The sequence below is a fragment of the Mirounga angustirostris genome, unplaced genomic scaffold, assembly GCF_029215605.1.
Source record: "Mirounga angustirostris isolate CCGP_5_RB_7025 unplaced genomic scaffold, mMirAng1.0.hap1 SCAF_15, whole genome shotgun sequence".
NCBI classification, from domain to species: domain Eukaryota; kingdom Metazoa; phylum Chordata; class Mammalia; order Carnivora; family Phocidae; genus Mirounga; species Mirounga angustirostris.
In genome coordinates, this window is record NW_026991723.1 from 85,688,761 (window position 1) to 85,704,038 (window position 15,278).

The 15,278-nt window shown below is 45.3% G+C and overlaps 1 protein-coding gene across 7 annotated transcripts in view; it reads left to right on the top strand.

The window, feature by feature from the left end:
• The window catches only part of RALGPS1 (Ral GEF with PH domain and SH3 binding motif 1), a 315,913-nt gene that overhangs the window by 249,511 nt on the left and 51,124 nt on the right, over positions 1-15,278 (top strand). The window lies entirely within an intron of this gene.

The following is a 15,278-nucleotide window of genomic DNA, read 5'->3' on the forward strand; positions in this document are numbered from 1 at the left end:
TTTTTATCTCAGGTGCTGTCTAGCTCATTCTCATGTAGTTTCACCTCTGACAGTTCTCTCCTGTCCTAAAGCCTTGTCTTGTACTGTGTTGAAAAGAGAGTGTCTTGAACCTTCTTTTGGATCCTGGAATAGACCATCTGAGGACATGTGTTCTCATGGCTCAGCCCCTTCATGAATTTCAGACTCCATAGTTTGGCAGTTTTTTCCATGTGCTCTCTTGTTGGATTTTCTTTCCTCTGACCGTACCTTGAATAAGGTGAAATCTGTTCATCTTCAGCGTTTATCAACAGGCATTTGGGGTTCCCTCTGGACACACTCCAGCTCTTTTCTGGGGGTCATGATCTGTAAGTGGAGGTGAGTAGATGGAGGGCAAAGAGCCAGCCGGTGTATTCCAGAGCCCCCAGATCAGCTTCTGTTGGGCAGCGTACTGGTCATCGACCTGAGTTTTCTAGTTTTTAGATCCCTGGGTCTGTGAGTCTGGGGGTAGGTCCTAAGAGGTACAAATTGACAAGGTCTACATTTGCTCAATTTCTGTCCTCTTCATCTGCCCATAATATGTTTAGTTCCTAAGGCTGTCTGCCAGGCTTCGTGAGGTGGTTTTCATCTTTTTTTTTTTCTTTCTCTATTTTATTTTATTAATTTGAGAGAGAGCATGAGCAGGGGGAGGGGCAGAGGGAGAGGGAGAAGCAAACTCCCCACTGAGCAGGAAGCCCAATGCGGGGCTCAATCCCAGGCCCCCCGAGATCATGACCTGAGCCAAAGGCAGAAGCTTAACCGACTGAGCCACCCAGGTGCCCCTTTTCTCTTTTTCTTTTTTTAAGATTTCATTTTTAAGTAATCTCTATACCCAGCATGGGGCTTGAACTCATGACCCCGAGATCAAGAGTCACACACTCCACCAACTGAGCCAGCCAGGTGCCACCATCTTTTTTTTTATTCATAAAAATTTTAGTGTTAAGTCAGGGGAGGCTTGTGAGGAGCTGTCTAGTCTCTTCTGGAAGGTTTCCAGAAACAGGTATGTTTCCCCATCCACTATTAAAGTTGTTGGGGTCTTTTGCAAGTAACTTCAGCTACTGTGCTAGCCCCTTTCATGTGTATGAACTCCTTTAGACTTCACCACAGCCCTGTGAGAAGGTGACGGATACTGTCTCCATTTCCCAGATGAAGAAAGCAGTTGAAGAACCCACCCAGGATCATAATGAACAAATAAGTGGCAATGTCAGGATTTGAACACAGATGTCTGAGTTGTTTCTTTTTAAGATTTATTTATTTGAGAGAGGGAGCGTGCACGTGCGTGGGGTTGGGGGGGAGGGGCAGAGGGAGAGGGAGAGAGTCTCAAGCAGACTCCACACTGAGCATGGAACCTGACGTGGGGCTAGAACTCACGACCCTGAGATCACGACCTGAGCTGAAACTAAGAGTCAGACACTTAACCAACATGGTCACCCATGCACCGCAGATATCTTGAGTTTTTAATATCATTTGTCTAGTGTATGCATTGAGCTATAATTATGGTATATAACATACAGGTAGGAGTATGGGTTCTAGAGCCCACAGGCCTGGGCTCAGATCCCACTTCTGCCATGTATGTGCTGAGTGACCTCAGACAGGTCACTTAGTATCTCTGGAGTTGAGAACGGCTAAGGCAGGGGAAAGTAGAATGAACTCCTTGAGTATTAAAGACATAATCAACCCATTTCTGTCTCTTATGCCACTGGTTCCTCCCTGGCCTCTCATTGGCATCTGAGGATAATTCCCCGGAGTTACTCTATAGTAGAGTATTATTTTTTAGCAGTTCCACACCCTTAATTATTTGTGTAATTAATGCCTCTGTCGAATGCCTCTTCTGGCCTGTATTCTTCATGGGGTCCGGGACCACACCTGTCTGGTTCTCCCCTTACACCTGTGTCTAGAATGGGGGAGGCACTCAGCGAATATTTGGAACACTAATGCCCTTTCACAAAGAGGTGGACATCACTGCGTGGGCTGGTCCCTAAGCATACCACCCTGTGCCCGCGGAGCTTCCGGTCCCCACAGCGACCCACCATCTTCCCTCCTGCCCCCTCCTGCTTTTGACTGGTCAGCAGACATGCCTCCCTGCTGCTTGGCCTTTCTCTTCCCTGCCAAGCATCCTCTGATGGGTTAGCCAGGAGTGTTCTAATGGGACATTGGCCCAAAGCCTGTAGGAATGGCAGTGAGCTGTGGAGAAGAGGAGGGGCCAGGACTGAGTGAGGTGGGTAGAACCAACCAGAGTAGAAGTCAGGATCTCAAGGAGGTGACCGGCAGCCCAGAGTCAAGGGTATCGGGTTTCTTGAATCATTTCCTGAGAGAATGGCATCTGGTGGGCAGGAGAGAGGCAGCACAAGGAGTGAGTGTGGGTGGGCCTTCCAGGCTGCTGCAGGACCCCAGCCTCTACCCTCCCATCCCACCAGAAACACACCGTCTCAGCCCAGCACCGGTGTGAGTTCAGTGCCCCCTGCTGGTGGGGCCAATCTCCTCGTGCCCTGGTGACATCGGTGGCTCAGATTTGGTGGGAGTAGCCCAGACTGCGGATGCGTACTCAGACCCCCGTGTAGGGCTGGAAAAGTCCAGGCTTTCCCTGGGCCAGCGGGATATGACTGGGCTGGGGGCCTCGGGTACACAGTGTGACCCGAAGAAAGGCAGAACCCACAGAGATGGCCCCCACTGTGGAGCAGGAGAAGCCCCTGCTCCCTGAAAGTGGGTTTTCTAGGACAGTCCTATGGGGACTCAGCCTCTCATCTCCATCAGGAAAGAGAGCGATCCAAACACCTGAGCTTGAAAACCACAAATAAATTAGTAGTCAGATACCTTCCTCTTTCCAAAGGGGCCCAAGGAGTCTTTCAGTATCTCATTTCAGCAAAATCAGAAAAGAATTGGCTTTAGGAAAGTGAAAATCAGTTTGGATCTAGCTGACCCTCTGAAATTCTGTTGCTTGTTTTCCAGAGAATGCAGAGATTGTTGATTGAGGTTTAGAATGTTGTGTTTTGTTACACAGTTTCCATTGAGTAATGACTAAATCTGACAGTTTTACTTTTGCCTCGGTTATTTTTTGTTACACTTAAAGACTAGGTGAAGTGTGGTCACAGATACGTGAGCACATTAGAGGAAGTGGAAAATACTTCGGTGGATGAAGCAGCCATTCGTGAGCTCACTCTCTGGCTGGGATCCTGGTGGCCTTGGACATCCAGGAAGCCTTTCTGTGCACAGTAGCGAATCTCTGAGCCAGGGTTGGAAAGACCAGCTCGGGAGTGTTTTCCTTGGCATGTGGGCAGCCTCGATTCTACCCAATATGAGGCAGGTTTCCGAGGCTTTCACTGGGGGAATCATCTTGCATTTCCTTTTGGTGACGTCAGCTACTCTGGAAGCCCATTGTAGTACTCAGAGAAATGTGGGTATTTAGCCTGGAGATACTGGAACACAGGGCTGACCCTCATGGGGTGACTGTGGAGTGGGTTGCCCGGTGGCCAAGGCCACGCTTTTCTACTGAGCCGTGTCAGTGCTGGACCAGAGAGTCAAGTATGTGCGCATAAAGACCCAATATCGGGGCCAGTCATCCTCCAGACATCTTCTGAGCCCCTACTCTGTGCTAGGCTCGGTGCTGGCCCCTTGAGCTTGCAGAGCTGGGTAAGACAAGGAGTGTGTGATAAATGCTGTAATGGAGGGAAGGGCAGTATGCTCCAGGAGGAGTCCGCTAACAGCCACAGGAGAAGGCCGAGTGGGCAAGGAGATGACTTGGCTCTGCCAAGCTCAGAGTCTTGAGCAGAGGGCTGGTCCAGGGAACCACAAGAGGCCCACACAGCTGGAGCATCACATGAGGAGGGAGCAGGAGAAGAGACCAGAGGTGCAGGTGGGGGCGGAACCCACAAGGCCACGAACACTTGCCCCCTGGGGATGGAAAGTCTCTGGGTAATTTTAAGTTGGGGAAGGGCATGGTCTGATTAGGTTTTAGAAAGATCATCAGATGCAGGATAGATGGGAGGTGGAGACCAAAAGCAGTGAGAGGAGTCAGGAGATAACGAAGTGTTAACAGTAGCCTGGAGACAAGATCAGAGGCAGTCTAGAAAGGTCAGTGGCCTTTAAATCAAAACCTCAAGACCAAGTCTTCCCCAGGAGCTAAGAATGCTTGCAACATCATTGTGTAAAATATTACCTCCCCCCTCACCCCCAAAGTTTTTGCTTCTCTAACAGTTGAAAGGAAGAGTGGAAAGAAGATAGACTTTGCTCTTTTATATTTCTAAAAGTAGTACATATTCATAGCTAAAGTCTTAAAAATATAAAATTATATAAAGCAGGAAATAACCCTAAAATTCCATCCCTAAAGATGGCTACCATTAACAGCTGCGGTAATAATCCTCTCTCCCTCCCTCCCCATTCATGTGCATGTGCCTGCATGTGTGAATCAATATAGGTCTACAAAATCATACCTGATTTTTTTCACTTAAAACCACATTATGGATATCTTTCCATGTCAGTTCTTAGAGATATCTTTTATCCTTTTAATTAGCTGTGTCATATTCCACTGCTTGGCTAAAAAATCATTTCTCGAAACCATGCAGTTTTCTACAATTATAAATGACAAACAGTGGTGTAATGAATATCCCTGTTTATTTTGCTAATTTGTAGGAATATTGCTATAGAATACATTACTAGAAGTGGAATTGCTAGATCCTGAAAAACACATCTTTGAAATTTTTGATAGGTATTGCCAAATTCTCTTTCTAAAAGTTTCTATCAGTGTGTACCACAGTCAGCCTTGTACAAGTGACTATTTCCATACACTCTTGTCAACACAAAGTATTATCAACCTTTTTGATCTTTGCCAATATAAATAGCCAGAAAAAGAAAATCTTGGTTTAATTTGTTACTTCCTTGATTAGTAGTGAAACTCGGCATCTTTTTGGCACCTTTATTAACTATCTTTTATAACATTATTTGCCTTTATTGTAGGAGGTCTTTATATATCAGAACTAGTGATTGTCTTATAAATTGCAAATACCTTTCCCATTGCACATGTGTCCTTCACCTTTCAGCATGGCACTTTCTCAGATCATGCATAAGTGTTTTTTTTTCAGATGGAGTCCAGAATATCAGCCTTTCCTCTCCTGGCTTGAGTTTTGTGTCACACTTAAGCCTTTGTATACCCCAAGGTTATAAAAAGATTCTCCTGTATTTTATTCTAGTACTCCTCTTCCTATTTAGATCTCAATCCCTAAATCATCTGGAATTTATTCTGTTTTAAGGAGTGAAGTAGACATCCAGCTTTATATTTTCTTAAATGGATAATCATTTGTCCCAATGCCATTTATTGACGGGCGCTACTGACTTAAAATGTACCTTTATCCTCACTAGATTTCTATGTGTGCATCTGTTGCTGGGCTGACTCCTTACTCTCCAGCGTTGGTTTGTCTGATTTCGGAGCAGTGCTACACTGCATGAGGACTGTCGGTTCATAGCACATTTTATAACAAGCCTCTTTTCTCATTCTTCTTTTCAAAAATGTTCTGTTTTCATGTATTTACTCCTCCAGGTGAACTTTGGAATCAATTTTGGGATCACATGAAGTTTATATATTAATTAGGCAATAATCGACATTCTCACAATGTTGAGTCTTCCCATCTAAGACTATTATATATGTCCTCATTATTTGCATCTTCTTTCATGTCCTTAAGATATTTTTATTTCATTAGTTTTTATCTTAGTTACCAAAGTGTTACATTCTCTTTGTGACAAGTAAAATACAGAGAGTTATAGAAACACAGTTCATATTTGTATGAATTGTGCTTCTGTTTCAGTGAAGTAGATTCTTCAAAGGATTAATAAGCCCAAGAAATGTGCATATTTATTTTAATACGTGTTACATAATTTTTTTATCAAATAAGTTTTATTTGTATAGATCTTACACATTTCTTTTTAAGTTTACTCTCAGGGGTTTTATAGTTCTGTTTTTACTCTACAGGATCTCTTTTATTTTTATTTTTTTTTCTAGCTGATGATGTCTTTATTTTTTTAAAAGACTTTTATTTATTTGAGAGAGAGAGCGTGCACATGCACACGAGCAGGGCAGGGAGGGGTGGAAGGAGAGGAAGAAGCAGACTCCCCGCTGAGCAGGGAGCCCCAGTGCAGGGCTCAGTCCCAGGACCCTGAGATCCTGACCTGAGCTGAAGGCAGGTACTTAATCAACTGAGCCACCCAGATGCCCCTAGCTGATGATTTCTAGTATATAAGAATGCTATTCACTTATGTATAATTTCTTTGAACTTTATTCTGTTATTTATTACTAACAATTTTTCAGTTGAGTATCCTAGATTATCTAATTATATGACTAATATGATAAGTATATCTATCACCTGAAAATAATGGCAATATTATAGGTGTCTTTAATATTTATAACACATTTCTGGGGCACCTGGGTGGCTTAGTTGGTTGAGCGTCCAACTCTTGATTTCGGCTCAGGTTGTGGTATCGGGGTCCTGGGATTGGGCCCACGCCAGGCTCCATGCTTGGCACGGTTTCTGCTTGTCCCTCTCCCTCTGCTCCTCCCCCCGCTCATGTGTGCTCTACTCTCTCTTTTCTCTCTCAAATGAATAAATAAAATCTTTAAAAAATATATTTAGAACACATTTCTTTGTCTTGTCTTATCTCATTGGCTCATATGTCCAGAATAGTGGTAAATGATAGCAGAATGACTCATTCTTATTAACAGCATTTCTTTTTTTTTTTAACATTTTTTTTTAATTTGACAGAGAGACACAGCGAGAGAGGGAACACAAGCAGGGGGAGTGGGAGAGGGAGAAGCAGGCTTCCCACTGAGCAGGGAGCCTGATGCAGGGCTCGATCCCAGGACCCCAGGATCATGACCTGAGCTGAAAGCAGACGCTTAACGACTGAGCCACCCAGGCGCCCCTTAAGAGCATTTCATATTAAGAACATTATTTAATATTTTCACATAAGAACATCATTTTAATTTTTCTAACATGCATTCTTTATCACATTAAGGAAGTCTGTTCCCAGTTCAGTGCTTTACCAGGGATGGATATTAAAGTTATCAATGGCTTTTTAGCATCTCTCCAGATCATCTGTTAAATATCATTGCACTCTTGTAATAAACCTATTTCTTGTATTATTCTTTAATATACTACTAATTGCTAATATTATTTTAAAATACTGGTGAATTCTATTTGCTAGTGTTTTGTTTGGAATCTGTGGATCTTTATTAATTAATGAGATTGGTCTCTTTTTTAAAATATCTTTTTAAAGATTTATTTATTTATTTTAGAGAGCGCGGGCAGGGGGGAGGGGCAGAAGGAGAGAGAGAGAGAATCTCAAGCAGACTCCGTGCCCAGCGCAGAGCCCAGCTTAGGGCTTGATTTCATGACCCTGAGCTCATGACCTGAGCTGAAACCAAGAGTCAGATGTTTAACCGACTGAGTCACCCAGGTGCCCCTGGTCTCTTTTTAATGCCATTTCTGTCAGGTTTGGGTATAATGGTTATGCTAGAGTCATAAAAAGAACTACAGATATTTCTGATTTTTTCTATGCTCTGGAACAGTTTAAGTAACATCAGTTGTTCTTTTAAGGTTTTATAGATGGGCTCCAAAAAGCCATTTGGATTGGGGACTCCTGGGTGGCTCAGTCGGTTAAGCGGCTGTCTTTGGCCCAGATCATGATCCCAGGGTCCTGGGATCGAGTCCCACATCGGGCTCCTTTCTCAGCAGGGAGCCTGCTTCTCCCTCTCTCTCTCCCTCTGCTTGTGCTCTCTCTGTCAAATAAATAAAATCTTAAAAAAAAAAAGCCATTTGGATATTTAGTTATAAATATTTAATTAGAGTAATTTCTCAATATTATTAATATTTTTTCTTTATTGATAATTAAAGGTGTTTGCCTCTTCTTGAAACAATTTTGGGAAGGTAGATTTTCCTAGTAAGCACCCATTTCATCTAGATTTTCAGATATGTTGCCATAAAAATGACACATACCCCTATTTTAACATGTCCTCCATATTTGGAATCATATTCTCTCTCTCTTATCCCTAACATTATACATCTGTGTTTTCTTTCTTTCTTTCTTCTTTCTTTCTTTCTTTCTTTCTTTCTTTCTTTCTTTCTTTCTTTCTTTCTTTCTTTCTTTCTTTCTTCTTTCTTTCTTTCTTTCTTTCTCTTTCTTTCTCTTTCTTTCTTTCTTTCTTTCTTTCTTTCTTTCTTTCTTTCTTTCTTTCTTCCTTCCTTCCTTCCTTCCTTCCTTCTTTCCTTCCTTCCTTCCTTCCTTTCTTTCTTTCTTTTGTTTTTCCTCCATCATACATACCAAAGGATTTGTCAACTTTGACTTTTTCAGAGAACCAACTTTGAGCTTTATCACCCTACAGGCCTTACTTTTTAAAATCATTTCTGCTTTTGTATTTTTAATTGTTTTCTCCCACTTCCTTTTGCTTTGTTTTGTTCTTTTCCTAGTTCTCTGTAATAAATACTAGGTTCATTTCTTTTTTTAACTTTCTTAATTATTAATATAAGCATTTGTAGCTATGGATTTTTCTCTGAATAGCATTTTGTAGCTTTGACTGTATCCTGTATGCAGATAGTTTGTGATTTTAACTTTAATTTCTTCTTTCATCTCTGAATTATTTGGAGTGTTTTTTTCTTACCCAAATGGTTCATTTTTAAAATTTGTTTTTACCCCCGGGGCAGGGGAAGGAATGGAATTGCTCCAGGTTTACCAGAACCACATGGATTATGAGTATGGGAGGTACAGTTTCCCCCAAAGGAAAAGTCAGGGCTGTTTCCAAAAGAATTGGGGTAGATATTAGGCAGACACAGATGCTAGTTTCTTTTCCACTGCCAATAGAATCGTTGAGGGATTCAGTGAGATAGTACGTGTAATTTACTTAGCACTGGGTCTAGCACAAAACAAGCCAGATAATAATAACCAGATTAATACCTCCTCCTCACACCCTTTCTTAACTGCTGATCAGAATACTGGCATTTGCTCTACAATCCCATAGCTCCCTAGAGAACATTAGCAAACAGTAGGTTACCCCACTGCATCTGTGGATTACCAGGTAATCCCCATGGCATGAGAGGATCTGTGATTGTGTCCTCATTTCACCTCGGGGAGCCAGGAGGAGATTTGGCTCCCCTGGACCCCAGGATTCTGTGGAGGCTGCAGGACTTTGCCCACGTGCCTTTGTGATTCATTAGCCTCAACACCGAGAAATAAATGAGTCCATGTGCTCATCTAAGAAACATGGTCTCTGACCACCTAACATGTGACTGCCTGGGTCTGCCCCCTTTCTGCAGACCTGGGAAACAATTGTCTCAACGTCAGTGAGCTTCCAACACATTTCATATAAGGACTATTCTTTAAGGGAGGATTTGTCCTGAAGTCTGTGTTTTGCATGATTGATATTAATTAGTGGGCACTAAGTAAAAGCCACAGTCTTCTGCATCTGACAGGGAGCCTGAGCTGCCTGCTGACATCTCCTCTGCAGGAGGAGGAATTGCTTTGTGCTCTCTTAAAAAAAAAAAAAAAAAAAACCACCCTAACGAGCTGCTGCTTTGTTATTTCATTTGGAATTTATCAAGACAGTTTATATGATCAAACCACACAAGTATAGTTCTGGGTGCCAGCGCTCCTCATTTCTGAAGTTTGAAAGTGATCTTTTCAAGGGGGAGCAGGAGAACATGGAAAAAAGTCTGTCATCTCAAATTTTAAAGGCAAGGGAGAGAGAAAAAGGAAAGTGTCAGATGGAACTGTGGCATATTTTTATGCTGTGGAGGGTTTTTTTCCCCTCAACACAGCAGAATTTTCCTTATTAAATAGATAGCTGTGTGAGAAAAACCAAAACCAGCCTCGGGATGGAAGTGAGGCGGGTGGCGATGGGAGAAACAAGAGAGCAGTGAGTTTCTGGGCTGTGGCGGAGCCCGGGTGCCAGCCGCAGCTCTGGCTCCGGGACGTGGAGGGCGCCCAGCTTCAGGTGGGCTCTGCGCCACGGACCATGGGTGTCCCTCAGCTTAAGAGAAGGTGTCTGTTCAGGAGAGCACCTCCTTTGTCAGCCTGGTGCTCCCTCCTCAGGGCCGGCGCGCCTTGTGGACACCCCTGGTGGGGGGCCCCCCCGCATTCACCAGCAGGAAGAAGGTTTGGCCATATGCCCCTGAGGGCATCCAGCGCAGAGCCAGCTGAGGTCTGCCCACGCCCGGCCCCGGGGCCGAGTGCCCCACCGTGGCAGTCTGCTTGGCACTTACAGCGTAGCCACAGGGTGTCACCGAGCCCTGTGTGGCGCGTGGAAGGAGGGGGCAGAGCAGAAGTACATTCTGGGTAGCTGTCCATCTCAGAGGAGGTCCAGTCTGCAGGTGGGCAAGCCACGGGGGCAGATGTCAGCTGCCAGAAGCATCCTCTGGGAGTGGGGGCAGCCCGCAGCCTGGGCAGCCGGGACCCTCACCCCGTGCCGGCCAACGACTCCCAGGCCCCAGCCCTCAGCATGGCTCTCTGTCCCCAGTTTTTGGAGTTAGATGGGCCTGAATTCAAATCCTGCTGCCCCCGCTTGCAAGCCACTTTTCCTCTCTGTAAGGTGCCGGTTGCCTGCGGGTGTGGCGGCACAGGCGAGGCCAGCCTTCCCTGTCGCAGACCGTGGCTCTTACTAGCACAGTTGTTTCCCGCAAGGCGTCTGCACCTCCCAGTCTAGCCTTGGGCTCTGGCGTTGCTCAGCCCTGTGGCAGCCAAGGCCAGTGGCTGGTCCAGTTACTGTCCATCTTAACAAGGCCATTAACACAGCCTCGTCTGCTGCAGTAACTCTGTATAAATAGGACGGGAGCTGAGACATCCCAGCTGTGCCGTCCCAATCCAGACGGAATCTCCCAGCACTGGCCTGTCTGAGGTGGGTGGCCGCCACGTGGTCGGCATCTGGGCGCCATCCACGGTTATGGCAAACCCAGATGGGTGCATCCCTCCCATGGGTGTCCCGATGTTCTTCCAAGTGGGGCCTGGCCGTGGAGGCAGGCTCAGGGTCAGCTCAGCTTCTCGGGCACCTCAGCGGTCCAGGCCCGGGGCCAGGAGACTCCTCATGACCACCTTCATTACCCCGAATCACAGTCAAGAAACTGTGGCCACCCAGTTGGGAAGTGGCAAGGCCAGGGTTCCAAGTCTCCTGGCTCCACGCCCCCCCCCCCCCCCGCCCCACCGGTCACCACTGCTGCCTGTCCCATGGCACAGCTAGCAGGGCCTTCAGGCCTGGGTGGGCCCAGTGACGGCGGGACCTGGGATAGATATGCCACGGTGAGTACCAGGGAGGCAGAGGGGAGGAGATGGGAGACGTGGAGAGGTAGCCGCAGTGTAGTTGTGAGGCCCCCTGGAGAGTGTTGACCCCACAGGGGAAAGTAGGCAGGGAGAGCCACAGCCTGGGTACCTCCGGGTCCAGCTATGCCCCCATCTTGCCTCACTGGCTGCCGGGCACCAGAAGACCTGACTGGGGTAAACGAAGGCCTGACAATATGGCGGGACAGACCCGTGTTCAGTCCTGCCCCGGCCACTTCCCAGCTGTGTGGCCTCACACAGGCAAAGCAACTCTCCCAGCTTCAGTTTCTACTTCTGTAAAGAGCGAGATAAAACCTCTGTGGCAGTTGTGTTATTGTTATGATCCCGTAATCTGGGCAAAGCTCTTAGCTTAGGACCTGGCACGTAGTAAGTGCTCCGTGTTGTTATTACTTAAATATTAAATTAATTTGATTAAATATTAAATTTTAGGGTGAGGTGGGCGGGAGATACAGGCTTCCAGTTGTGGAATGAGTAAGTCACGGGAGTAAAAGGCCCAGCGGGAGGAATAGAGTCAGTGATACCGTGACAGCGTGTGTGGTGACGGATGGCGGCTACACCTGTGGGCACAGCAGGATGTATAAACTCGTGAGTCACCGTGTTGTACACCCGAAACTAATGCAACAGTGCGTGTCCACTACACTCAAATAAAGTAATTTAAAAAAGAAATAAATACTGGATTGTAAATACATTTATGAAAATATTATTCTGTATTTTACTATTATTAGCACTTGACTCTTGGTGTCTCTATCTTCACCTACAAAACGGGGGTAGTAATGCACTTCGCAAGGTTATTGTGTGGCTTACATAAAATCTGCCTTTATTCATGCAGTCCTTCATTCAGCTAGTGTTTAGCCAGCAGCTCCTGCGTGCTCTCTTGCAGCTGCTGGGGACTGAGCTCTGGAGCAAGACCCACTTCCTGCTCTGAGGAGTTTTAAGTCTGATGAGGGAATCAGACGTTAAATACACGAATGATGCAGATAAGTGTCGTATTGCGCTTGTGAGCACTAACTGTATGTGGTGTCTGACCACAGTGCAGGCACAGGGCAAGTGGGAGGTGACTCTGCTTACGATTTCATTACGGTTTAGGCTTTTAAATATTTCCAGTTATGGGCCAATAACTATGCTGAAATGATTTCCCCTGGATTTGCACAGAATGAACTGTAAAAGATTTGCTGCCTTTGGGACAGTTTCTGTTGTGGGACTGAAAGGTTGTTTAGATGGAGTTTCTGTGCAGGCATTACCAAGGCTCAAGGTCTGCCCAGGTTGCTGGGGACAGGCCTTTTTGGGGAGCCCCCCCTCAATCCTCAGCGTGTCATGGTGTTGGCCTGTACTCTCAGGCCCTGGGGGGTAGACAGATGTTGGAGTCTGCATGTTTTGTGGAGGGGGAATTAGCCCTGATGGAGTAGTGAGCTCCCTGTGTCCCCCAGGGTGCAAGCGGGCACTGGGGGCTAGAAATGGTGTGCCACCCCTTAAAAGGAGAGCATCTCCTGGCCTCCCTTTGCATAACAGGGGCCTGAGAAGAAGCAGAGGGGCTAGCTTCAGTCCTCGAAGGGCAGCACAGAACAAGCCTTCCAGGCTGAGGGTGTTATTTGAGAAAAGCCGATTCCCCGTGTGTTTCTGAGGCCAGTGAGTGGGTCGGAACACAAGCGCTGGAGCGGGACAGACCTGTGCTCCACTCCCACATACCCACTGTGAGGCCTAGACAGGTTTCTTAATCTCTCTGAGCTTTCCTTATCTCCTCCACCCTCAGGGGTTGATGGCAGGGTCACATGGGTAAAGAGGTAAGTTCCCAGCTTGTCGTGGAGCTTCCGGAAGCCCCCGTTCTCCACCCCCCCTTCCCTTATCCTGCTCCCCAGAGTCTCTGCTTCTGGCTGAGCCTTTGTTCGGCCACTCAGTCAGCTAGGTTCAAGTCTGCACAGATTTTGCAGCTAGAACAGAGGTGCCACGTGTCCCCTATCCCGCCACCTCATGCTCGGCACCAGAGGATACTTTTTGTTGTGGTTGAAGCAGTAATGTGATTTTCAGGATTGCCTCTGCTGAATCCTTGGGGAGGTAACTGAATTACATTTTTAAGAAGGGAGAGGCAGAACAAGATCCAAAGAGAGAATCCATCTGTGGATTTCAACCTACAAAACCTGGAGCTTCCATACAAGGGAAATTATTTCTAATTATTAAAATTTTGGAAACATGGTGCCACTAGAAAGAAAGGAAGTAGAAATGGCTCCAATTAGAAGTGCTAGCATATGTTTCTATGATTTAATGGTTTCCCGTAACAATGTGTAGCTATTTTTAAAGCAGACGAATGACTCATGGTATCCAGCACCAGCGGTCCACTGTGATGGCAGGAAGCTTGTGCTCTGGGGAGGGAGGCTTGGGTTCGACTCCCACCTCCATCATTTACCAGCTGTGTGGCCTGGAGCAAGTTATACATCCCCTCTGCATTTCCTTTTCCTCCTCTATAAAATGGGTTGTTGTAAGGATTAATAAGATAATGCATGTATAAGTCAGTGCAGTGCTTGTCCATCCATGCAAAAAAACCCACTTTTATATTTAAATACTGGGCTAACTGTATTTGTCATAATTCTTAGTAGTTTAATAGTAAACTTTTAAGGCTATAAATTTTCCTCTGAGTACCACTTTGGTCAAATTCATACAGTTTGATATATAGTGTTCTTACTGACATTATCTTCAAATAGTTTGTTTTATATTTTTTGCTTTTTCTTTGACCTGAGAGTTGCATATGAGTGTGTGTGTGTGTGTGTGTGTTTTCTAATCAGTTAGAATTCTTTCTATATTTATTGTTAAATCCTAGATGTATTGTAGTAAGGTCAAAGCATGTGGGTAATACAGCATTTACTTTTTGGAACTTACTGAGCATTTCTTTATAGTCTAATATAGAACCAATTTTTGTAAGTATTCCATAGGTATTTGGAAAGAATGATTTTCATTTATATAACACCAAGCTTGTTAATTTCATTACTCAATATTCATGTATGCACAGATACGTATATATACCTGCACATGCGTGTATATTTTTGTAGTTATACACGTGCCCACAGCTGCATGCATGTGAGCATGCACAAGTGCACATACACACACATACACACATTCTGGAAGAGACATGCCAAAGGCTCCTTCTGTGATTGTGGCTTTGTTGAACTCACTTCATTTCCGACAGTTTTTTGCTTTGTATGTTTTGATGCAGTGTTGCTTTGTGCATAGAAATTTGTAGTCATTACATCTTCTCAATCAACTGTGCTTTTCATTAATATCAGTTCCTTCTCTTTGCCTTGTCCAGTGTTTTCTGCCTTGGATTCTGCTTTATGTTGCTACTCCTGCTCAGCCCACAGTATCATAGATGTCGTGGCAGTGCTTATGGAGGGCTGCTGGGACGACATCCCATCCGTTGTCCACGCGCACCTCCAGAGAGCCTGGGGTGTGGATCATGCTGTACAGCCAGTCCTCCCCTCCCATCGCTGGCCGAATCCCAGCTGGGGTGACGCCAGGAGGCTGTGCCGAGGCTCACCACTGGCCTATCATAACCATGTTTTCATATCACACATTACTTTCTTATTAAGCACCCTCAAGAAAATTCTGTATCTAGCCTTGGTTCTTTGTACCAAGGACTGTTGTTTTTTTTTATTTCTTCTTTTAGTTAATTTGTGATTTTGGGGTGTGTGTGCGTGCACGTGTGTTTGTATGTGTGTGTGTAGATAGAAAAAGAGGCAGACACATAGCTAAGTGAATAAATAAAAAACCGAATTCAGTCCAAATGGGCATTGTCCTGGATAGGACACCTTAGATCTGTCCAACGCCATCGTTGGTGAAAAATACAAGTATCTGTCCCTTTCATGTCCTGTTATTTTCCAGTTGGGTTACAGGTAAAAACTCTCCTTGTGGCTGGAGAGTATATGAACTAGAAATGCTAAAATCTTCCTAGCATTCATTTTGGT